Source organism: Neodiprion fabricii, chromosome 2 (genome assembly GCF_021155785.1).
Source record: "Neodiprion fabricii isolate iyNeoFabr1 chromosome 2, iyNeoFabr1.1, whole genome shotgun sequence".
Lineage (NCBI taxonomy): Eukaryota > Metazoa > Arthropoda > Insecta > Hymenoptera > Diprionidae > Neodiprion > Neodiprion fabricii.
Genome location: NC_060240.1, coordinates 38,020,126 through 38,036,073, shown reverse-complemented (window position 1 = coordinate 38,036,073; position 15,948 = coordinate 38,020,126). Strand labels below are relative to the sequence as shown.

Here is a 15,948-nt window from a genome sequence, read left to right as displayed (position 1 = left end):
GCTCCGTCTATATAACGTACTCCCACGATCAAAGTTGACAAACTTGATTTCCTCGCCCTCTCGAATCGCTCCTTTATATCGCGCAGGTAGATTGAGGAACGCCATCGTATCGAAGGGACATCGCGCAGACAGCAATCTTACCTAATCAAACTTGTGACGTCACCGGACTTCCGGAAGACCCCGTCGATATTATATAGAACAGGGATATAACACGTTCCTCTGTGTCTATACTCGGCACTTTCCTTCACAGCTTTTCATCCTTCCCAAATTTTTCACACGTTAAACAGTTTTCTTAGTTTACAAGTTTTCGAACCTGAATGCCCTCCAGTTTTATTACCATCTCAAATTAGTTCAGAGAAGTTAAAAAAATTCAGATAAATTGAATTTTTACTTTTCTTTTCGATTTTCACATGTTCTCGATTGCTACAACATTAGTAGATTTCAAAATTAGTAGAATCAGACATTTTGCCAAGAATTTTCACTCTGTTATTATGATTTTCTAACGGTCGTCATGCAATGGTCATTGATTGCTTGTCAAGCGATCCGTTCAGAAAATCCTCATCGCTGATTTGTCGATATAAAAACTGTTCAACATTGAACTTTCATGTCAAAATTATCTGTAACAAGCTCGACGTAGTTTTAATTCAAGGTGCAGTACATAAAAAAATAATAACAATAACAAAAATTGAAATCCATTCCCAGTTTGGATTTCCGTCGGTAAAGTCGCGGCTTCAAACCTCCCTTAAGCGCAAACTTCCGCAACACGGAGACGCTTGAATATTCTGAAACAAACAATATCCAAAAACGAAAGGGGCGCGTGTATATTCCGCAATCTCGATTCCAATTCGCTTGGCACACCAGCCGGTACGAACTGTAGGGACGAAGGACGAATCTTCCAAAATGGCAAAACCGAAGACACGCGCCTTTCGGCCGCCGAATCTGATCCGGTTTTTTGAATAATGGCGTCTTCTCCGCCAAATAACGCCCGCTCTGTGCAGACACGGAAACCGCAGAGCAGCCGCACCGCAGCCGCGTGGTCAGTTTTATGCCAGAGCAATGCAGCCTTCGACCTCTGCCCCCGCCCCCCGACGGCCCCCTGCGGGCTCCGCTTTGCCTACCCTCCAGCCGCAGATATCTCCCACGGGAACCTCGCCTCGACCCCAAACCGCAGGGTGAGAACTCGCCCGGTTCTCTCACACAGACAGAAACGCTGCAGGGAAACATTGCGCGCACTTCCCGAGGACACAGACGAGAAATACAGACCACCAACGTCGTCGATGATCGTCGATCTTCTCCGGGGATCTGGGTGAACGGAATAATCGACGCAATATGGTCGTCATCCGGCTTTTTACTCGATAGAAGGAAGCACGCCTGGTTTCACGGACACGGAAACTGCGGCGTCGAGACGCAAGGCGCGTTTTTCAAGAAGCTTACACCTTGGATCGAGACTGCCTTTGATTGGTAATGCTAATGCTGCGGTGGTTGATCAAACATTCAACGCCGGCTCAGCATCGAGTTGCACTAATTGTCAGCACGGATAGACCATGTATACCACTCCGGTTTCCTCAAATTGCGGGAAAAGCTCCCTGCTATCGGGTGGCTTGGCTCGAGTTTGCGGCAACTATCAATAGGGTAGAGGTATCGGAGCGGGCGGTATCGGATACAAGAGTCTTCGGGGTCCCGGCCGAGCTGGGCATAAATTACACAGCCGGTGTATGCAAAGATGAAAGCCGGTGGGTACACCTATAGGCCTGTGATATGTAGCTCCTGGGTCAAGTTGTTTAACCCGTCGACCATAAAGTCTGCCAGTGTGGGGGGGAATTTATGCCCAAATTCATACACGCGCACAAAGAGAAGATCCTCGGTCTCGTCCACGTGAACTGATTCAAAGTTGCAGTCTCATACCAAATTCATGAACAAGTCGCGGGCATGTAAATTCGCCAGGTCCGCGCCGTCCTGTAGGATCCAGCCTGCTAAGTTTTCCCGGTCTGCGTTCATCCGGGAACCAGACATGTGTATGTATAATGTACGCCATCTTTTTTTCCGTTCAAAAAAGTTCACCCAATTTCAAACTATAATGGTAACCTCTTTGACTAGCAAAAGCTTCTTCAGCTTGATCAGAAGAAATCCGGTATCACATGCGTATCGTGATTATAAGATCCGTGATTGAGATGGAATCGGAAGCGTTTGGATGGAAATTAATATCAACTGTCTAAAAACTATTAACAATAGTTTCACAGTCTTTTTAGATTTATTTTTACGGTTCGAAAAAATTTGAATGCGAAAAAAGTACTTGACAGTTTTGAAAACCCTGAAACGAACTTGATTGTTCGGAACTGTAAATAACAGCGTAAATTGTGTCTCGCCGAGATGACATGTAACATTCGCCGAGCTGTGAGGATCGATAGCCGTGCTCCGAGCTGCTCGCGTGAGGGTTACACTAATTAGAAAATTTGCTGCACAGCAACCGTTGACTCCCGCAATTCTTAACGAGGCATTTCAGCTCCGTCAGCTTACAACAGGAGAGAAGGAGAGAGAGAGAGAGAGAGGGTAGAGGTAGAGGTAGAGGGTTACACTTCTACCTCGCGTCGAGTGGAGTTGGCAAGTAGTAATAGTAATGAAGTCTCGGCGCTGCTTTGCCCGCCGGTGTTACGCCGTTCGGGGTGTAATTAGTCGCCGAACTTCCGCACCCTCGAAAACGGAGCGGTCATCCCCTATCGCGGACTTCCACTTGTCGAGTCATCTTCTTTGAAATCGTATCTCATTCCGGTGAGCGATTTTCGCCTCAACGAGATACGGTGAACGAAAGAGTTATATTCGACGGCAGAGCGAATGAGGACGTTGGACGGTGGGGTTGAAATTCCGGATTTGAAAAGTTCCGAAAGCGCCGAGATCAGATTTTTTTCGTGGCGAAACTTGAAGTAAAGAGCTCAAACTTTGACGAAACATCAAAGTTTCGAATCGTCCGAAAACAGACGATCAAAGTTCGAAAAGTGAAAGGTTCCGAAAAGGCAAAATGTGGAAAAGGCACAACTCAGACTATTTAGAGTTCCAAAAGTGAAAAAACGAGAAAATTTCTAAATCTGAAACATCAAAATTCTAAATGATTGAAAATTTTCAGTTCTGTGAATTTCCGGCTTGAAAAAATTTCACCAATTTTGATCCTTCGTTGACGTGGATTCTCGATATTTTTACCTTCGGAATCCCAGTCATTCAAATTTTCGGGTTTTCTCATTTTTTTCACCCACTCGATGAGTAAACTACGCTGCGTGAGTATATTTTAATTTAAGGAATTCTACTCTATCGAGACTTTATTTTTCGGAATTTTGCTCTATCGTAATTTGAATTTTCGAAATCTTGCATTTCTAAAGTATGAGCCGTCGGGTCTCTGACGATTCGAAACTTTGTTATTTCTTCAGTTTCATTTATTTACGTCAAGTTTCGCCGCCAAATAATTCGGAACTTTTCAAATTCGGAACTTCAATCCCGCTCTGACGTTGGAAACCAAGCCACTTCCAGACCATCTGTCTGTCCACGACTCTTCCTGATTATTACCGCGAAAATATCTGACGTTCCTTTTCTAAAATTGTAAAGCGGATGTTCCAGTTCGCATCGCCACGTATCGAGTTAACAAAACGTCGTGAGGCGTGATTATTCTTTCAAATTTTACAAGAAATAAACCCCAAACATACATGAATAGGCCGTCAAGTCATGTCGGACTTGCAGCCGTTGATAAATGCGCGTCTCTTTTTCGTTCTACAGAAGCATGAAAGCCGTTGTGTTCCGGGATGGAGAGTAAAAACCAAAATTGATTAGCCGCGTTTACGGTCCGTTTTGACTTTGCGGAGAGAAACGGGTGTTTGCGACATCGACGGTAGGATAGTGAGGTGAGAGATATGGCTTTTCCGTATACAGGGACGGTGTGTTTTGCCGACTGGTAAAATCACTCCGCGAGCTATTTCGTCCGTATTTCCCTCGAAGAAGGCCGGTTGCGGAACGGAAGATCGAGTCCCTCTTCTTGCTTGCGCAGTGATAAAGTCATGCGCAGGCAGCAGTTTCTGAAATAATATACTGTATATAATGTGCAGATGTACATATACCGCGTACATAAATTCTTTCCTCAAGTACGGCGTTATTTCTTCTGCTACCCCCCGGTATCCGAGTCTTATTTAACACACCCCGACCGTCGGAGACAGTGGAAAGCTTCGCCTCGCGCTCCATCGATCATTGTTACAGCCTCAGAGGCCGCGTTATAGGTGAAAGTGGATGCCGCTGCGCCAGCGAATAAAGCGCAACGCGGTATACGCGTATGTGGGGAAATAGAAGAAATTGGCTGAAATAATAGAGGAGAGGAAAATGAAATTGAAAAACAGGGACGCGAGGAAGACGAAACGAATTGGCGGTTTCTTCTCGAGGAGTCGCGCGGCCGATATGAAAACCTTGGATTTAACATTTTAATAAAAGGCGCCGGTTTCGTCTTCCTTCGCTCGCGTCCGTGGCACCCTGGGCAAAACCACCCCCGATGAAGCGATCCCTTCGCCGCCGAGAAGCCAACCAAACTTCGGCCTCGGGTGCCATGCTCTCGTCTTTTCGCAGAAATGAGCTCCCTATGCTAAGCAGGGCTTCTTGCCTAGTTTCGCTTTGATTGATGCAGTCGCACCTCGCTGTTCGAGCTTTTATTAAATCAGGGCGCCCCGCGAATACTCTCGACGCGATTTATACGATCATACACTGCACCGTATATCGAGGGTATAATTACCCGGGTGTAATTAAAACATCAAATCGAGTTTCACCCGCACAGCTACACGCGGGGCTTTCTCGAATAATAACAACTTGTCTTATAAAGCGGGCGCCAATCCCGAGATTCGATCTTAAAATTCACCCGAGTTACTTGAAAACACCAGATTTCAGGGAAGTATCTAATTAAAAGGTTCGAAAGCGTCCGACCGTCGATATCCCATAGAAATAAAACGAAGGGTCCCAACGGTTGAATTAATATTCGAACCTTCGATACTCCACGCATTCGTTCGTACCCCTTATATACTTTCCTCTCTCCTCTCTGGCAGGATTTTCCTTTTATTCTCTTTCTTTTCTCTTTCAATTGTGAAGAAAATTCTGCGTCTACGTATAATGAATCGAAATACTACCAGTTTCTTTTCGTCTTCGTTTTACTCTATTTCCACCGTGTTTTTTTTTTTTTTTTTTCTTTACTTTTCAACCCGAGTGCCTGAAAGAATGTTCAATTATGCAGAACTCGGCCGAAGTTCGGTTTGCGGAAGCAGCCGAGCGTCCATTTAGACGCAAGTGTTGAGAGAAGTTTAAATTAATATTCGACGCCTAACATTGTAAATCAACTGTATAAGTATACACCGTTTCTCTCCACATTTTTCCGATATAATTTCCAAACATTCTTTCCCACCTCCCTCGAATCATCACCGGTAGGGCAGCACAAAACAGTGAACATTCCCTTATCTTCGTACATAATTAATTATCGATCCCAGAAATTTCCGCCATTCAACTCGCGTTTTATTTCTTTATTTACTTATTTTGGTTGTTTGATTATTTCTGACTAAACGATTTCTCAAAAATTTTCTCTTCGCCGGTTTTCTTCAATCTACACACACAGCTTTACTCGTGTAGCGATCAAAGCACATGCCAGCATATTCTCTTACACGAAACGTGAAGGAAAACGAAAGGAAGAAGAGCTGATGGGTCACGAGCGTAAAACTTTTCCCTCGCGATTCCGGAGCTCGAGCGCGCGCGGAAGGTTGAAGCTAGTTTTTCCCATGCCGCGGTCTGCCGTACATTTTTTTTTATCTTTCTCTTCTTTTACTTTTCCGTTCATTTTTCTTTTCTTTTTCTCTTCTTCTCGTTTCTTTTCTTTTCCCTCTTTATCCTCCCCCAACTCCTTTCGTACTTTATCTCCGGTCCGTAGACGGGGAGCCCTTTTGGTCGACTGCACGTTGCTTTTAGAGCTTCTCCGTCCCCCCGCGACTTTCCACCCCCGTTGGCTTCTGCGGTTCGCCGCCACACCTTCGCACCCCGATTATAGGAACGTTGCACGAACAGTTTTCTCCGCGTCGCCTCCCACCAGCCGGCAAGCAGCCTGCAACTCTGCAGCGTCATATAATATCAGAGTGAACCGGAGATGCACGGGGTGAAAATAAACCCTCGAAAATCCCGAGGTCCTTGAGCTCAGGTCCTTCTCCGCTGCACGAACCACCCCCTCATCCGAACGACAAAGGCGACGATTTAGAGTCCTGTGCACCTACCTACTCTTGACGTCAACGGCCCTTCGAAGGGCGAGAGAAACGCGCTGCTCACTTGGGGTGGAAGAAGGAAGTCGTTTCGCGCCGCTTACCCGATTCCGGCATCTGCCTTATAAATATAAGCCTAGAATTTTCCACTTGTGGTAAATATTTTTTCAACTTATCACGCAGTCCGTGTTTTGTCAAATTCATTACTTTTTTTTTGTCGTATACACATTTGATTCTTTATTTCCGCGTAAGCATGTCTCGCAGATTTTTGCCACGTGGAGGAAAAGTTACACTGGTTAGAGAAATCGCTATAAAAAAAAAAGCATGCCGACTTCATTAAGGGGTTGATGGGGGCGGAGGTCGCTTATTACAATGATCTTGAAGTTTTTAGTCCCGGGGATGTGCGGATGTGTTCACGCACAAACTTCCGCGAGTCTTTCTTGATTGAAACGTTTCACTTTTCTTTTTTTTTGCTTATTCAGCAGGATTTTTTATACGACTAGATGATTGCTGGGTGAAAGTGAGTGGTTTCAGAGAGCTTCTAGTCCTAGTTGCCGGGGAATAAATAAATCGGGAATAAAGTCGTGTAATAAATATGCCAAGATCGTCACTCTCCGGCTTTAGAGATTTGGCGGATAGCGTCGTTGAAGCCATTATAAGCTGCCGCGGCGTGTGCAACGTCTTAAATAACGAATGATCTCCCACATCGCTGTTCGCTGTTACTTAACGGATGAAATTAACGAACAGGGAGATCAGAAATTTGCATTCTAACGATTGTCGCAAAATGATTAATACCGGAACGTTTAATCAATTTGGACACCGTTTTTCACGGTCATTGTTGTAATCGATAGTCGATAGTATACGATGCATAATCATCCTCGGTGAGCAAAGTTTTGCGAACTGATATTTTTCAGTGATTGACAAGGATGTACTTGAAGCCTGGAAAAGGGAGATTAATCGCATGTTTAACGTTAAATCGTCCGCCTGTCGTTAAGGATCCGATAGTCGATTATCGATAACCCCGATGATGTAAATTTTTTTATTTCGTTTTCCCCCCTTGTTAATCGACGCTGTCTCCACGCAGACATTCCATAAAAGTTATAAAATCTCGCCGATCGTAAAGTGAAGAATAAATGCGAAGGTACTTGAAATCAACTGATCGTCCAGCGAGTTGACGGTACATTTTTAATTCAAATCGAACGCGTACCGTTAAATCGTAACGGCTAATGAAAACATTGCTCCTTCGCCGCGATTCCTGCCAAGGATCGAACACGTCTAATCTGATCGCCGGTAGTAAAACGATGGTTGTATTTAATCACGGTCAATGTTGAGGAGGAGCTGAACTGGCAAAGTATTTTTTTTCCTCATTGTAATATCCTTTCTCCGCGAGCAATTAAACTCAGTTAACGCAAACATGTTATTCACATGTAGGCACCTGCGAGGGAACATAACGTTCCCCCCGTTGGAGGGGAGGATTTCGTTTCGGACGCCCAGGGCGGAGGGCGCGGCCATGTAATACATACGGTCTACATAATACGAACACGTGGATACAGAACCAGGAGCGAAGCGGACTGCTCGGCCCTGAAAGCGCCCCCGATTGTTTCGAGGGGTGCCGTTCCTCCGCATCAGGGGTGGGTTTCCGCTACCCAGAGGCTCCCTACGTGTGGGGGTGCGCCTGTGTGCCGCCCGAGGTTAATGTACCAAGAAGCGCATTACCCAGAGTGCTCAGCGTGCGGGCGGAGTGTGCGAGACGGATGGGACGAGGGGCGGGTGGGGATACATTCAGGGGTGACAGGGACGAGTGAAAAGTGAGGGAAAAAATTGGTAATGACTCCGGCAAGATTAACAGAACTACGTGACGGCTTTTACGCTGCTCTTTTCGAGCCAACGCAACGACTCGAGTTACGGCTTACAGTAATACGTTATGCTGTATCAGGCACGAATGATGACGTAACAAGTATATAGTATGGGTCGTACACTGTTGGAAAAATTTAACTAAACGTAATGTTCCGGCAGGTCCATATCATGTTTATAAGTATTATTTGTTACATATCTGTTAGTAAATGTGACATAAATTATTGTAACTTTAACACTCAAGTTGTCATATCTGAATTTAATTTGTTCTTAGTACTTTCTTTTTTACTTAGCGATTCATTAAAAAATGATTAAATCGACCGAAAAATTTTAGCGGACCTGCTGGGACATTTTTTTTTTTTTTTTTACCGTGTATATATTAATTCCCGTTTGTCTCGGCCGATAGGCGATCTGTGCTCCGTGGGAATTGAATGAATGACTTCAATTCGTTATCATTGATTCCCAGCGATCTATGTGGATTTATGTTATACCTTGTCATATATTTTTAATATTATTCCCGATTTCCGAACATCGTTTCCTGATGTTCGAGGCCATGTCCTCCAGTGATTTCAGAATTGGATGGAATTACAATTTGGCTTTCGACGGTTAAATTTACTTTCTCGAGCGAATGATCGTCCCCCAATCTCATATTTGTAGAGTTTCTCACATACAAGTTACAGATCATGTGTTCCTCTGATTACCCGCCTTTTAACTAAAACCCATTCGCGATTCGCTCGACGCGGATGACGTCACGCTGCAGGAGAAAGCGCAACGATAAAAAAGCGGTAGCGTTCAATCTTTCGCTGTTTTCAAAATTGCTTATAATATTTTAGGGGTAGCTCAGGTGCGGAAAAGGTTTGCAAAGTCCAAAAAAAAAAGTATGTTTCGAAATCGACTCGAGTTCCGCGGATCGTTTCGCGCGAATCAGGAAGGGGAATGTAATATACCCAGATCCGTAAAGATTCAAAAATGTGGGTCGAGCATTAAAATCATTGCGCCAGAGCCAAGGATTAATGTACAAAGGACGAAAATCCAAGAGACGAGGAGGGATCGGACTGACGCTATGGTTTCTATGGTTACAACACCGGTTTCCATCCACTTCGTACCCACGAGTGTTTCGCAAGCAGCGATCAGAATCGCGCAGCGTCTTAAGCCGGGGAATTTTTCGTTTCCTTGTAATCGTACGAAACTGGATTTTCCTTCTCCGTCGTAAAAACGGAGCCCGCAGCAACGTCTACCCCCACCCCCGTCAACCCGCTAAGGGAAAATAAGAGACGGGGCGAAACCGCATTTCCTTGGCACGTGAGTGGTGCTTTTCTGGCGAACTGTACCACCGCCGGGGTAATAATTCCCAATATCTACTGACCAAGCGGTTTCAAGCAGTTATCTATCGGGCATTGGAGAACCGCAGGGCAGTCTCTCCTGCAGCCTTCGCTCGAGGATCTGGAGCAGCACAAGGACCAGCCGAGCCAGGATCCTCATCGCCACCTGCCGGGCCCGGTTCAAACCCTGATGCGATCGAATTCCCGAGCCATTCGGCTTACATCCGCGGTATATTATTTCTGCTCGAGGTCTTCGAGAGAGGAGTTTTTGCGACTCGGTGTCGTCGTTTTGAGAAATTCTCACCGACAATGAACGACGGCGGCGTTTGTCCTCCGAGAATTAATCATGGCGCACCGCGCTAAGCGATAAAGAATGTATTTTCCTTCGACTTTGACGCGAAGTACCGCGTGAAGTTTGCGGTGGGAAGTCGTTAGAGTCGAGGGTCATCGCGACGGGCGACCGTGAGAAGCAATTCGGAAAGTTTTTATAAATTAATGGACCGTGATCCCTAATGATCGCGACCGGGCTTAATGACACCGAACAACCCAAAGTGATCAAGAATCATTACGACGAAACGACTCGGCGTACCTGCCTGACTTGAGAAAAATTATACCATGGAAGAATTAAACTGGAAGCTTAACTTCACCCGGGCGTAAATCAGCGACGCGGTACCGGCTGAATTTTTTTTCTCTCCTTCGAATTTTTCTGCTCGTTTTGTTTTCACCACCGTCGCATTGATCACCCCACGCAGAAAAAGTCTTTCGACGAAATTTTTACGCGCCTAACGCAACGCCGGAGCTTTTCCAAAGGCAAAGAATCGAATCGTAAAATGTTGGCACGTCCTCCACGTAACCTAAGGTTCCTCACACACGCGATGTCTCGTCGCTTACAATTGGAACTGCCTCGCCGTGCACTCACCTCCGCAATTACCGATCACGTAGTAATTAGCCAAGTTTTCAAAGCGTTCGCCGGCCAACAGAGCAGGCACCCAGGTCACCTCCGACTTGCGTTTTCCCCGTACAATACCGCATGAAAATATCGCAATGAGAACAGGCTAGTGTGGAGAAAGTCCGCGTCCATTATCGCGGCTAAATTGATACTCGAAAAAAAAACGCAAGTAGAAAATATAATAGTTGAAGAGTGTTCAGGTGACAGAGTAGGTACAGATTAACTGAGTAACAGACTTTCGGAGTGATTCTATTCCCTAAACCACTTTGCAGGAAAAGTTGGGTGTAATTCGTTTGAAACGTGCATACAAATATTAAGTGCTGGATACATCGCTTGATCAGATGACGGAAATCGAGTTACGCTGCACACGCGTGTGCGTATTCGTACGATTAATTTTCTACCACGTGTAATGATTATAGCTGCGTGCGGAGACAAGGCTGAAATCAGCGTTCGGTAAATACGTTAGTTGCAGTAATGGAGATATCATGACTCCCGTCGGGGGAGGAACCCCTCCGAGGTTGATGGGCGGTATCGTGAATCGGAGCAATTTCCTCGAAATTAGGGGTTTGTTGTGTGGACCCTGCATCCTGACCGCAACGCCAGCCGCCCGCATGGACCATCATACGTGAGCTTGATTTCACCCGGCTTATATTCGGCTGATTATAGACCAACAAACAAGCTGATCCGAGTTTGAGGCTTAGATAACGATCCGCAACACTCTGCAAATAATTATTCATCCGTACGTATCTGCAGTGATACGTGTTCGGATTATCCGAGCCGAACACAAACCGGGGAAGTTATATTCGGCCAGAGTCAAAACCCAGCTCGTTACACGTCGAATCGTACATATCAGCGTCAAGTTTCGATCGCGTCATATGTACGCAAAGCAGGATTCGGTACAACGATCTCCGAATCGGATCTCAGGAATTAATTCGATCAACTCTCAGAAACTGCTCGTTCGACTGAAATCATCCCCGAACGTTGCATCAACTGTCGGATGTTCGTCCAATGGTTCTCTCTTCTCATTTTTCTTTTTCGTAGAGACATATTCTTTTTTTGGTCTGAGTTTTCACCGAACTTCCAGAAATCGAGTTCTCAAAAACCTGACGTTTCTAACTCAATTCCAGGCGACGAGCAACGGTAGAATACATATTTGTTTTTCTTTATATCGTAACGAATTTGTGATCTTCATTCAAACGCCGTAACTGGTCTGTCGAACATCTTCGGAGTACGATTTCCGTCAGGGGGTTAATTTTCAGGGCGGCTCATCGCGTCGCGTCAAGTCGAAACCGTAACAGTCGGTGAATCTGACCCGTGGATCTATCATTAGGAGAAGGTGGGTATTAGAAGCGAGCAAACAGACATCAATTTTGTGCGACCGCACTCCGGTGAAATCAGCGAGACTCCGAGAGGGCCGCGGTTCGCGTAGCTTGCCGTTTCGCCTTCGCACCCTTCGCAGAAACAATTGTAACTATGCTGAAACAATTTATAATTCCACGCCTCCGCCGGAGTTGCCCGGCTAAACGCCGTTACTTCACTCGCCCAACCGCCCGCAGATATAGAATTTTCCCCGTTTAACCCCGGCGTAACCGACTATAAGCGCCCCCTCTCACTCCCCCCGCCCTCGCGCACTTGCGTCTCGATATATCGCCGTGTGTGCTCCACTTTTTTCATATCGTTTTCGCGTTCGTTATTGCCTCCGACGTTTATTACCCACTGTGCATAATGAAAAAAATTCCCATATACATGTACACATACCTACCTACCTATACGTATCGAGTATGAAAAAATACGTACATGCACGTACACGCGAAGCTTTACGGGCGACTCTAGAGCGCCAATTGTCGATGGCAGGAGCACGAGAGGCACGTGCGTGTAGAGGTATGTTGTGAAAAGACTGCGGAGGGTAGGAATTATCTCCTTGTTCTCTTCCGCATAGAATTCACCGTGTACCAAACGAGCAGTTGGACTCCGTATATGGTATTTAAAATTTTTAATACGAGCTTTGACGCGCAGCGCGAAGCTTTTCGAGCCCCGAGTGGGTAGACGTGTACCTATGTGTACGTACCTGGCAGGAACAAAGGGCGAGAGTGAGGGAAACTCGTTTCTCCACATTTTCGTCCCGCCAGCTAACTGCAGGCTTATTATCACGCGACATGCAATTTGCTGCAGTTGCAGAGACGAAATTTTCCCGTTAATGAAATCCTCGCCGTACGGAGAATGTGTTCGCACGGTTTTCCCCCGTCGATGCTGTGCAGCTTTTATCTCCTCCCCTCATTTTTCAAGATCGATATTACTCGCATCGATGTACCAGCTTGCTCGATTCCGCTCGAACAAAGGTTCAAGGGTCGGAAGGGCGATGCAGTTTTAACGGGACTTGAAAGCCGGATCTCCGCGTATAAGCTTCACAATCGAGTAGAGTGCCCACCCTTCCAAACTTCAGCAGCACTCTTCCGGCTCCCGCATTCGTCTTCGCATCGCGGATAACGACGGTGGTTTCATTGTGTAACGGAGAAAAACAGACCGGGCATCCAACGAGCAGAAATACCGAAATAGTATACAGGTCAGCTGGAAAGTTACAGCCACCCACCCACGCAAAAATGAGTCTAGCGTCCGATTTCTCAGCGTCGCGGCTCTCGATCGGATCTCGAATTTCTCCTCCTTGGGGAATTCCTTGCCGAGTGAATTTCTCGTAATTTTTTTTTGTGCTCGCCTCCTTCTCTGGTCTTGTAGAAACGTACGTCCCGGGACAGCGAATGATATCGACTCTCCCTCGACTTCGATTTCGATTTCGATTTTCCCGCTCGATTAAACGCCGGTGTTATTCGGGTACTCGGTAAGCTCCGTGCCCCCGCAATGAGGAATGCAAGCTCTAATGAACGAACGGTCGTCGTCCTCCCGACTCCGCTTGTGACTGCATTGTGAACTGATTGTGCGTCTGTTGCATTGTGCTACTCGGAGCATGCCAATTCCCTCTCAAACGTACAGTGGAAATCTAGAACAAGGAAGCCGGGGGGAAACAGAGATTTTGCTAGACTCGAGCGTACCTAATTCCCGTCGGATCGGGTATTCTTATTCATACTCGCGTTGCATGGACGAGGCGTCGTCGTCTCCTCGTCGCGGGACGAAGTCGGCTTGTTGTTCCTCTAACGACGTTACGAACTTTGGTAAAATTGATTTGCTGATTTGAAGGAACGCGGTGTGCGTAACGATATTCAAGCCTCGGGACCGCGTGTGTTCCCCGTGAAATAACTTCGTCCTTCGCTTAACAAATACTAATCGACTTAGCAAGGATGTACTCGGTTACCTGCCACGTCCCTCGGCTCCTTCGTCATCCCGGCTTTCTCCCGTACCGAAATTCGATTACGTCATTTCACACTCCTCCGGCATTCGTGAATACCAATCTTGACGAGATATCTCCCAGGGATTTACCGCACAAGCATTCTTATCTCGGTTTGTTTCGAGGTATTCGATCGGTCCGTCGGTCATCCGTTCCAATTACCGTTCTGTAAGGTTGAAGTTACAAAGGACCAGAATCGATTCCACAGGAATTACCTCCGCACTAACGTTTTTGCGGTCTGTGGCAATGTAACGCGATCGTATTAAAGGAGAGAAATGTTTTCGGCTTTAACGGGCGTACTGTGGTTATAAATAATAATGAGAGGCGGAAAAAGAGAGAGACGGAGAGTGAAAAAAAAGGGAACAAAAATGGGGTAACAAGCGCAGTGCAGTGAGAAAGAGAGAAAAAGAATTAATGAAAATGTTCGCGTTTATCTTTGGTCCGGAACATTTGCACATTGAAATATATGGGCTGAAATGGATAGCCCAAGGGGGGCAGTTCAGCCGGGGCTTTCATGGGGATATAAATGTACGGTGGGAAATCCTTGGTCTTCGCTAATATATATTATTGTAATGCAAAGTTATCGCAGCGCAAGATGATACACGCTCCAAATTGCGTTCACGTACGGTCAGCTCGCTGCGTTTCTTTAGTCTTCCCGTAATTTGTGTTTTCTCCTACGACAAGAAAGTTATGATTTTTAGGCTGCAGGGACCAGGTCAAACCATTCCCCTTTACACTACAGGATCGGATTTTAGGTCCCGCAGCCCCGCGGGGTGTTCCTCGTAATTATTTCTCTTATCGGCAGCAAAGCTAAGGAAACTGGACTGTATCCGGACTTGGATAAGACGTCGGGGCTTCAGTCGGACTGATTTATAACGAGCTTACAACCCGCCAAAGGGTGGGCGGTTCTCCTTCCGCTCCACCTTCCTCCTTGCTCCTCGCGTAAGAATTGCGTCCGAATTTCTCGGATTCCGAGGATTAACTTTATCGAGTTAGATAGGCGACATGTACTCCAACTAGACCCCTCGGTTCGCCCCGGAAACACGGGTATAGGAACCTGCAGGAAGTAAATGTCGTTGGTCGCGTTTAGCTCTGAATTCTCAGCAAAAAAATATTCACTCGATTCATTCACGGATTCATGGAGCAATCGGAAAATCGATTCTGTCTAATTTCTTCTCCAATAACTCGGTGTAAAACGAAATAAAAAGGGAAAAGTTTTTGACCCTGACCTTAGAACTGATTTAGTTTCGCAAATATTTTTAAAAACGTAACAGCGACGGATCTACTTTAAGCCCAGCTACGTTGTAATAGTGCAGAATCCGCCATAGTCGATGTGGCACTGAAAAATCTGGAGTGAGAAAAAGGGAAAGAGAGAGAGAGTGGAGTGTTCGGTTTGAAGGAGCTTGAATAAATGAGATTAGATGAATTAATTCCGCGGGTGAATGTAAGTCTTGGAGTTGGAAAGAACGGCAGGAGCATTACGTGTCCAAACGAGCTCGTTAATCATTTTATCGAAGCCAATGAAGAATAGGTCGAAGCGGACGCTGCAGGCTGTAAGAATACCCCGATTCAAGAGATTTTCAATTCCCATCCCTCCGACTATCTCGCCCCGTCTCGCCCTGCAGCCGGCGTAATTAGGCCGCGCCGATGATCCGCGGGGCTTTACTAATTAAAGGGGTAGTTCTCTGCCCGTAGAGGCGATAATATTCGATCGTAAGGCGAGCGACGCGGCTGCGCGTCGAGTTGAGAACAAGACCCTCCGAGTTTCCTGATTAATAATTAAACACAATTAGCAGCTAGGAGCGACGAAAAGGCGAATAGAAGCAGGTTTAATAACGGCAATGACGCGACTCCGAAACCGCGAGGCTTCCCAGCGAGGATCCGATTCTTCGGGACAAGATCGTCCGCCGATCTCGAGATAAAATTCACCCGCCAAGACGCCTCGTTCCGGATAAGTTATAACAACGTATCCGTGCTTCCAGCGCTGCAAACGAATTCACTCGCATTGTGCGACCGCACGCCGAAGACACTATCTCATAGGGTTAACTCTTCTCGTCTATTGTACGGGGCGCAGGGTGTCGGGCCATTAAGTATTGTTCCTGCAGGAGGCTCGACCCGCCGCGGCTACGAGGAACGCGGTGAAATACACACCGACGGTTAACGCCGCGAAGGCACATCCTCGCATACAAAAGAGTTCGCGTTGGGCACCGTAGGTGCGAAAGATCA

At 46.4% G+C, this 15,948-nt stretch overlaps 1 protein-coding gene across 7 annotated transcripts in view; it reads right to left on the bottom strand.

The window, feature by feature from the left end:
• The window catches only part of LOC124175778, a 102,452-nt gene that overhangs the window by 16,584 nt on the left and 69,920 nt on the right, over window positions 1-15,948 (bottom strand). The gene's annotated exons all lie outside the window — the stretch shown is intronic.